A 9854-nucleotide genomic window follows, 5' to 3' on the forward strand; every position below is an offset into this window, starting at 1 on the left:
GGTCCTGGCTTTGGACCTGCGTACTCTGTGCTGTAACTCTGGGCTGATTTCTGTCCGTCCCATTAAAAAAAAAAAAAGGGTGGTATAAATCTTCCAGAGAGAGACAAGTACCACAGGGCTTCATTGCCATGTGAAATCTAACAAACAGAATAAATGAGCAAGCGAAACAGAATCACACACGTAGATAACAGACTGATGGTTATCTGTGGGGGGTGGGTTTGGGGGGGCGGGGTGAGAAAGGGGAAAGGGTTGAGAAGCACAGGCTGGCGGTTGCAGGACAGTCACAGGGACATAAAGTCCGGCCGAGGGAGGGGAGTTAGCGACACTGTGAGGACCATGGATGGGGCCAGGCGGACACTGGAAACATGGGGGTGGGGATCGCTGTGTAAGTCATATAAATGTCCCATCACTCGGCTGTACACCTAAAGCTAATCTAGTAATGAACTATAGAAATGATCCCTGAAAGTACAGTCTTCTAAAACCAATCGAATATTGCATGTCAGTGGTAATCAAAAAAATTTTTAAGTCATGAAAACAAACCTAAAAGAAAAGGAAAGGAGTGGGAAGAAAAGGAGTGAGGAGAAAGGATCGTGGCAGGGGGGACACCAGGTCACACTCCTCAGTCACCCAGGGAGCCCCCTCACTGGCTGCCTGGTAATAACAGGCATGTTTCACACGTGTGACCGCTAACTTAAACATGGTTTCTTCTCAATCAGGAAGCCAGAGGCAAGGACGCTTTGGGTTTGGGGTCACAAAGTGAGTAGTAGCAGGGCAGGGATTCGAGGCTCTTGAATCCAATTCTGTCCTGGGAGTCACTCCACGCCCAGGAGCGCCTGGTGGGAGGGGTGGGGCGGGGCTAGGAAAGGCCCCGCCCAGTCAGGCAGGGGATGGCGAGGTCAGGCCTGAACCTTGTGGTGCTCGGCTGGGAGCCAGACTGGATATTTTCGGGGATGAAACCCCCGCTTCCTTTTGCTCTGCCTGTAAGCGTATGACATGCTCCTGGGAGAACGGGGCCCGTGTCCGCCATTGTCACCTCTCTCCTTTAGGGAAGTCCTTTCTTTCTGGAGACAGGTAGAAGAGGGACGCCACAGGAATGGCCGTGGCTGCTGTCTGTAGCCCTAGGTGCTCGAGGTCCGCAGGGGAAAGTGGACGCAGAGGAGAGGGCAGGAGCAGCGGCAGCTGCGCGGGAGGCAGACCCCGGTGCAGCCGGGTCGAGGCCGGGAGCCGTGTCAGCTCGAGCCTCCCGGTAAAGGAGGGACCGCTCGTCTGCCTGGCAGGCGTGTGGTTGTGAGGATTAAAGGAGAAAACTCACACAAAGCCCACGTCCCTGGCACTTGGTCGCATTTGGCGAACATCACTTTCCCGTCTGAGTTTGTCTCCTCTTCCTACTTCTTGGTGGCCTTTCTCCCCTTGGCCCCTGGCCACCTCCTCCTGCTGTCCCATGCAGTCGCTCAGCCTCGTGTCTGAGATGCTTCTGTGCCAAACGCTGTGTCTGCAACTCTCTGTGCTTAAGTCTCCGACCCAGCCCTTCACTCCCGCCAGCAGGACGCCCTTCCTTCTCTGCCTGTGCCCAGGGGGGCACCCCCCACGGAGCTGGCCCTGGACCTCCGGGTTTCCTAAGTCCCATCTCTCTCCTTCCAGAGCATCCCCTCCTCCCTCGATTGTGTCTCGGGCCGTTCCCAGGCGGGCGTGTCCCCCCGTGACATTTCCCAGATCTGAGTTAACCTCCTCCAGGAAGCTTCCTAGATACAGCACTAGCCTCGTTGTCTCTTCGCTCACTGGAGTTGGCGAGACCTTGGGTAGGAGGTAGGGTAGGGTTGGTGGCATCGGGGGGGCGCGGGGTCTGTTCAGAGCGGTCTCACCTGAGGGACTTCGAAGTTGGGAACCTGGCTCTGAAAGGGCACAGTTACTGGGGAGGGCGCTGAGGCTGGGGACAAGACAGACACCCGTGAACGGAACTCTTGGAAGGGCAGGGAAAGGTCCGCTGAAAAGTGGACGTTGGTGCCCAGGCTCTGGCTCCAAATGCCTGATGGAGGCCGGAGTGGTCCCGCCTGGGTGTCCTGCAGCAGCCCCGATGAAGCGCACACAGATCAGCAGCCCTGAACCGTCTGAACGGACCATCTCGCAGTCTCTGCGGGTCCCAAGCTCACTCGAAGCTCACTGGGCTGAAATCGAGGGGTGGAGGGAGGCCCTCCTTTCTGAAGATTCAGGAAGAACCCGTTTGTGGGGGGTGGTGATGAGGGTTAGGGTCCCAAGGGTGAGGTTCCTGGGATGGAATTTGGGTCCCGAGTAGATGGGGAAAGAGGCCAGAGCTCACTCGCTGTCCTCCCAGTGGGGTCACAGGCAGGACACCCCTGTCCGCCGGCCAGAGGAGGGCTCAACACAAACGACAGTGGCCGACACCTTGATATTGAACTTCTGAGCCTCCAGACGGTGGGAAACGGGTGTCTGTTGTTTGCGCCACCCAGCCCACGGAGTTGTGTTACATCAGCCCACGCAGACTAAGAGGGCAGATTTTCCGAGAGTGGGCTTGGGGCGGAGGGGCGGCGGGGGAGGGCCAGGCCACTGCGTTCATCCTTCTTCTCGTCCTCTCAGGAGCTCTCTCACCCTCGGACAAATCCTTAAACCTCATTAATTATTATTCATTTTGTCCTGACGGGAAGATAATACTTTCTTCCACAAGAGGTCGCTGTGAGCCTGCTGAATGCGAGCACTCACTGCTGTCCTTGCCTGTAGGGTGTGTACGTGGTCACAGTACCATCTTTATATATATGTGTGTATCTATATATAGGTTCATATACTTAAAAGTTACTTTATTGACTTTTAGAGACAGAGAGAGGAAGGGAGAGAGAGGGAAACATGAATCTGTTGTTCTGTTTATTCATGCCTTCATTGGTTGATTCCTGTATGTGTCCTGACTAGGGATTGAACCCACAACCTTGGCATATCGGGACGATGCTCTAATCTACGGAGCTACCCAGACAGGGCAGGCAGCTTTCGAGTTAATACTTTTCTGCCCTTTATATTCAGGTCCACAGTGACTTACCTCTAGGAAAATAGTGACTATAGTCGCCAAATCTCGTTTTCCTACCGTGGAATCAGATTCCAGATTCTCTGCCGACCTCTGTTGGTTGAGGGGCTTGTGGGTCAAGGTTTCAATGGCCGGTTTCTTCCAGAACTGCTGGTGTTGGCGGCGGTGGCTGCTTGCTGTTGTAAGGCAGCCTTTTTGGCACCAGCGACCAAAAGATGGTTTTCCACGGAAGGGTTTGGGGGGGGGGCAGGAGGCGGGGCTCAGGTGCTGACACAGCAAAGCTCCTCTCACCCGCCGGCTGCCCACCTCTGCTGCGCGTCCCGGTGCCTCACAGGCCACCAGTCTGCGCCCCCAGCGGGATGCGGGGTGCAGTGGGGACCCCCTGCTGGAAGATACAATTCACCAGCATGTAGTCATCTCCTTATTAAGACCATTTCTTTATTCTAAATGTTTGCCTTATTTTAGAAATTGAGGGAGAAAAACGAGTTAGGAAAAGGAGATAGGAGGTTGCCGGAGCGCAGCCGGTGTGCCTCCTGGCAGCTTATTCTTCTTTCCTTTCACCCAATTTTTCTCTGATCCCGTGGACACTAACTCTCCGCCAGCCTTCTTCCTGCGCAGGCGGACCATGCGATGGAGGTGTCCCCTGCGCGATGCGTTTAGATGTCGGATCTGAAGTGCAGGAGGGCGGATTGTCATTCATAATATTGATGATGCATTCGTTACAGCTTTGTGCCCCCAAAGCAGTGGTGCGTCTCATATTTCGGTCCCTGCTTTGGATGCCCTACCCCTTCGGGGAGGCTTTAGACAATAAACCCTTGGCACTTGTGAGTGAGTCCCCCCCTCAAGCCTTCTCCAGTCTTCATGATCCGTGTGGGCCACGTCCCCCACGCAAGGGAGTAACACGTGAGCTCGAGGTTTGGAGAACAGTAGCTTCGGACATGGCAGGTGGAGAACCATGCTGGGGAAGGAGCTGCAGAATGTGGGGCCGAGCTCCGGGCCCCAGGGACTGGGCTGTCCTCCGGCCGCCCGTCAGAGGCCCTTCCCAGCCCATTTCTGCCACGGCACGCATCCCTTGTCATCAGTTCTTACCGGTGAGAGTTGACTCGGGTGATGTTGAGTGGTGAATACGGACTGTGCTGTCGATGTTTCTCACTGGAGGCCCTTAGGCAGACATGCTGGGAACTTAATTCTGCGGAATGAAGTTATCTGTGGAAGTATCTCCCGCTGCTTTCTGGGCTTGGCCTCGGACCCCGCCTTCGACACGACCTGGTCAGCAGCCACTGACCAGAATCGGTACCAGACTTGTCCCCTCTTCACCACTCTGGTGTCATATGATTCTTCCACCACTGTAACGTCATCGGAAGGAATCCGTGGGACGCACCCGGGCTCAACGACCACCAGAAGGGAGAACAATCCTTTTATGGAAGAGACGAGAACCTCTGTGTCGTCACCCCAGGAAATCCGGGGGACCAGGACCAGGACCTCGACTCCCTGCCCAGTGACCTGCTAGCGGCGTCACCCTGCCTTCCAGAGAAGAGGAGAGAATGCCCCGTCTTGGCTGTTCGGAGTTGACGGTAAAACTACAGAGCCCCGAGTCAGAAGGAGCCCAGTCCAGCCTCGTCTCCACTGAGGGAGAGGACCGGTCTCCCAGCCCGCTCCCGAACCCCTTCGGTGGCAGGGAGCCCTCAGTCTGGAATGCTTCTGTTCTGGGTTCCAGTTGAACTAAAACCCTCTTCCGTGGGACTGTCCCCCAGGGGCCTGGTTTCTTCCCTAGGAGAGCCCCTCGAGCTGCTGGCTGTGTTATCTTTGTCCAGGGGACAGAAGTTTAACTTGACTTAAATGGGTCCCCCCCACCCGGCTTTCACAGAGCAAACGTGCCCTGGCCGGGTGCCCGTGTGGGTTGCAGCATTGTCTCACACACCAGAAGGTTGTGGGTTCCCGATCCCCAGTCAGGACACGTACCGGAGGCAACCGATTGGTATTTCTCCCTCACGTCCATGTTTCTCTCTCTCCCTTTTCCTTCCTCTTTTTCTAAAAGCAGTTACCATGACCTTGGGGGGGGAGGATTAAAAACAAAGTAAATATAAGGGTGGCCAGACGTTTCTGGGCTCGCATGGCTCCATGTGGACATGCTCTGTCCTCCCCACTGAAGGGCCAGGGCCAGCGTTCCTGGGGGGCCGGCGCACCAAGTGGGGCGTCTGCAGCCCGGGGAGCCACAGACGAGGCTGCTGTCACTCGGGCTCCGAGGAGGTCACCCTCCAGGGATTTTCTGAGGGTTCAGATGGCTTCTTCTCGGTACCTGAGCATCTCCCTGGGTGCCAGGGTGACGGATGGGAATTCTTTCCACAATGTAAGCCACTATGACATAAAGTGTGCTTTTCCGAGGCACTTTTGAACGGATCGTTCGCCATCGGCCTTTGACGAAGCTGCATATTATCGGGAACGCCGAAGGAGGAGCTCTCCCCTGCTCCATAACTCAGGGAGCGTGCGAGGCGCTGAAATTCTAATACCTCATTTTCATGACGAACGAGGCAACAAGAGCCCCAAACGGCGACCATGAATCTCTGGTCTTGATCGAAATCCATCGCCCAGCGAGGGCCCGAGTGCCCCGCAATTCACCTCTCGTTGCAGAAGGCGCATGCGCAAAGCTGACCCCCAGGGTCCGGCTGCCCTACTCCCGTGGCTCTGGCGCCGTAATGGCTCCAGTGGACTCAATTCTAAGGCGCAGGAACGGGCCAAGAAGCCAGGATGGTTAATAGTTACACTGGCCGAGGCTCCCAACACAGGGCCCTTGGCCCAGGGGGGACCGGCAGCCACGGAAGTGGGAACATGGGAGTTACATGATGAGGGAATAAGAGAGGGGAGAAAACAGAGGTACTGGCTTGATACAGGCGCAAACACAGAGGAAGATAAAAAGGGCATTCTCTCGACCCTTATGGCCCTCGTTTCTGTACCCGGCCACCTGGTTGTCGCTGCCTTTTATAACAGCCTTCTTGTACCACAGACTCTGTGCCCACGTCGTCTTCAGGGGGCAGAGCTGGGTAGGTTCTCCACCTGGTGCGGGGACCCGGGCTGTCATTCCTGCAGGGTCTGGGCCACGAGGGATCCTGCCCGGGTTGACTTGTCGTTCCCCACGGACCTGGGCCACATGGCCTGGAATGCTGAGAGACGCCCCAAGGGACCGCCTGTGTGCATTCCAGAATGGTCTTCCTTCCCTGCACGTGGGATAGTGGTAGTCTGTTCATTCGGAGCCGGGAGGATCCCAAAGGGGCAGGTGGCCAAGGAGCAGGGGCAGGTGTGAGCGGGCTGAAGGAAGCACAGTCCGCCTGTTTGGTGATTGGTTGGAAGCTGAGGGGTGGGGAGAAGGGGGGACCCCAGCAGCCTCCCAGGCTGTGGCTAGGCAGTGTCTGGGTGGAAGGGAGCGGGTTGGGGTGTCTCAGTGCTGGGGGACAGAGAGGAGGGGAGGAAGGAGCTGAGTGATGACTGGAAATGGCGTGTGGAACACTCCCTCCTGGCCTCTGTCTCCTCGGGCTCCTGGTCTGTGTGCCTCCCATCAGGGTCTGGGTTCCTCCTGCATTGTCCCTTCACCCCCTCTTCCTGCCTCAGCTGCCCTGAGGTCCCACCTGGGGTGGGTCCCCCTCAATGCCCCCTCTAATCCACAATGACATCAGCGCTCATCCCCGGGTGGGGGACAGCACCCCCCTTTGCTGGAGGTGCTCCAGTGTCCTGCACACCCTCAGCTCTCCTCACGCTCCGTATTTGTTTGGCTCCAACCCAGCCAGTCCCATCCTGGCACTGCCTGGGAGCACGCTTATGAAGCAGACGGTGTGAATAAAGCTGGGTGGGTGGGAAACACGTTAGATAGTTCTCAGCCCCATTCGGATACTCCCCTGAGCTTATTAGACGTGATTAAAGGGTTCTCTGGCTTGTTGGGGAGGGAGGGATTCAGCAACAGGATCTCCAGACTCCTTCCTGGAGCAGAGTGGTCCTCCCTGGCTGCTTGTCTTAAAGCACCAGGTTCCTTTCCTTCATTTGCATTAATGAGATGGATCTAAAATGGTTAAGCCTTCTGTGGTTTTGCAGCCCATAAAAATCACTGAATCATATAAAAGCTGGAAGGGAGTTTAGAAAGAACCATCACTCCAAACTTCAGCTGATGGATGTGAGAGCCAGAGAGGTTCACTGACTGGCTTGCGTCACACAGCAAGTTCCTGGCAGAGCCCCCCCCTGACCAGTAGAACCCAGGTCCTTGTCGGTGGAATCCGCTTGGCTTCTTACCCTCCCCCGGGCCTAGAAATGGAGGCTGAAGCACATGGCAACCAGCCGGTGAGGAGGAAGTGACAAGGAAACATCCTTGCCTGGTGCCCAGCAGCGTCTCCACCCCGTCTCAACACTCCTCTGTCTCTGTCACCCATGGGTTCTGGGCAGCAAGCAGTGCCGTTTTACTAGAGAAAAACACTGAGGGACTGGTGTGCCCTGGACCCGGGGCTGTGAAACTGGAGAGGTGGCGGGGGGGGGGCGGTAAAGGCAACCTGAAACGGGACAGAGAAAATGGTCCCTGGTGATCTGTCCTCTGGACTCACGGCTGCCGGACACCCAGAGGCAGGACAGGGAGATGCCTGTGTGGGGGTTGGGGGACTGTGCCAGGCTCCCCGGAGTTGTCTCATGATAAGGACTGGGTGTAAGCTCGGGTTAGGAGCTGGGTCTGGCTGATTGCAGAAGAGGGCCCGTCCGCCTCGTCTAGCAAGAACCGAGGGCCGGCAAGCTCCCATCGAATGTCTGCTGCCCTAGTATCGCGACCACACAGTCAGGTCAGCGCCCAGCGAGCCCTGCACAGCCTGAGCTGGTGGGGAGGGCACTTGGGACAGAAGTGAATGACTCCTCGGCTACAATGATCCATCCTGGTTCTTTTTCCCCCTCGTTCAGAACATTATTTTGATTGGCCTATTCCACGCCGTAAGATCAGACTGGATTGTGTGAAGCCACATTGGAGGGCGGTAATTGTTCGTTTTCCTAAAGAGCTGTGATGGGAAAGAATGATGGTAAATCGTTGATATGTATTCTCAGCTGCTTTGAAATGAAATCTGTTCCACAGTGCGTCCCACGGTTTCATGGCCATTATCAGGGTCCTATGGGGCAGCCTCATCATGGCACCGCGTAGATTTGATTGGCCCTTGTCCCCACTCCGCAGTGCCCAGCGATTGCCCAGCTTGTTCAGACCTTGGAGGTGTCATCTCTTCCGGGGCAGTGAAGGGAGGCTCCAGGGAATGAAGGAGCAGGGTCTGGGGGGAGACCTGCACCTCCTTTTCAGGGCGGCACAAGGAGAGGGGTCAGATGCTACTGATGTTCTCGGAGGGATCTACCACTCTATGCGCTGAGGCTTCCTGGGAAGCCTTACTGAGCGTGTCTGCCTCAGTTGTCCTCCAAACAAAAGCAAAACAAACTACAAAATAAGCCCCCACGTCTTATTTCAGGGGAGATAGGGTGCATTCAGGGTGGTATGGCCATAGGTTCACACCTTACATCAGACTGTCTAGCGGGGGATGGGGAGTGGGGGGGTGTTCGGCCTTTGGGTGTCTCCCTGCCGCACTGGAAGAAGAGTTGTCTTGGGCCGCACACTCAATACACTGCAACACATAATCACAAAAATCATCTCATAATGTTTTAAGTAAATTTGGGATTTTGTGTTGGGCCGAGGGTCAGACACTGCTGGCTACAGCATGGATACCTCTACCTCAGTGCCATCGAGCCACCGGGACACCACACAGATGAGCCCGGTGCAGAGGGTGGAGTGAGAAACGCATCCACCGTGTCCCCGGCCCACTGTTGACCAGTCATGGCCATGTCACCACCCCGCGCCATTTCCGTGGTAGCCTCGCTGCTTGGCTCACCGCTACAGGCATTTGAGATGCAGATACAAAACCCACAGAGCACCCCTGCAGGGGGGGCGTGGGCCCTCCCAACCTGGGGGACTGGGGTATTTTCTCAGCCATCCAAGCCCTGTTTCCATTGGAGGTTGGTATTGAGGTCATCACGCATCACTAAAGGTAAGGGCCCTGCCACCGGCGCCTGGAAGACTTGACCTTGAAGTGCCTTGAATTTAGAGTCGATTTCTTATTCATTGGTGCTAGGGGCGACCATGCTGAGGAAGGAAGGTGAGCTCTCTCTAGAGACCTGAGCCACACGCCGCTGGTGAGCACACACATCGAACACAGGAGTGGGGAGGAAATAGCGGCAGGGTAGTCGCATTGCATGAATCTTAAATGCATCACGGGGACCCCACCCAAATAAGTTGGGGGGCAGCGAATAGGGTCGAACAGTACCTGGGAGGCATTTTTGCAGCTCTTTTGGTGCCTGGTGGGTTGGAGGGAACGACGTCGCCCCTCGGCGCCCAATTGTCCTCGTGGGGCCCTGGAAAACCAGGCTCTCAGACGCCCTGCAGTCAGGCACGTGACTAATTCCAGCCAATGAGCTGCGGACCCCTTGCAATTAGGCATGTGACTAATTCCAGCGAATGAGCCACAGAGCCCGCCCCCGCAGTTAGGCACGTGGCTAATTCCAGCCAATGAGCTGCAGAGAGTCATTTCCGGGGTGCTGCTCGGCTGCTGTCTTCCGGTCCGGGAATGTGGGGTCTGGGACTGAGGTGGGGGTCTGGGACTGAGGTGAGGGTATGAGACGGGAGCGCAGCCCCCCCCCACGTCCTTGCAGAGCCCCGAGCTATCGCCGCCCTCCCCCCCCCCCCCATGTTCAGGGGGTGTGGCACAGAAGGCGAAGACAACGTTTCTCTGTGGTAAGCTAATGAGATTTCGGAACTTTTTTCTTA

The 9854-nt window shown here is 56.4% G+C and overlaps 1 pseudogene; it reads right to left on the bottom strand.

Moving 5' to 3' along the window:
* Positions 1-390: 390 nt before the first annotated feature.
* On the bottom strand, positions 391-475 carry LOC119039291 (uncharacterized; annotated as a pseudogene).
* Positions 476-9854: the final 9379 nt, after the last annotated feature.

This window comes from Artibeus jamaicensis, unplaced genomic scaffold (assembly GCF_021234435.1).
Source record: "Artibeus jamaicensis isolate MK-2021 breed Jamaican fruit bat unplaced genomic scaffold, CSHL_Jam_final contig_718, whole genome shotgun sequence".
NCBI lineage: Eukaryota > Metazoa > Chordata > Mammalia > Chiroptera > Phyllostomidae > Artibeus > Artibeus jamaicensis.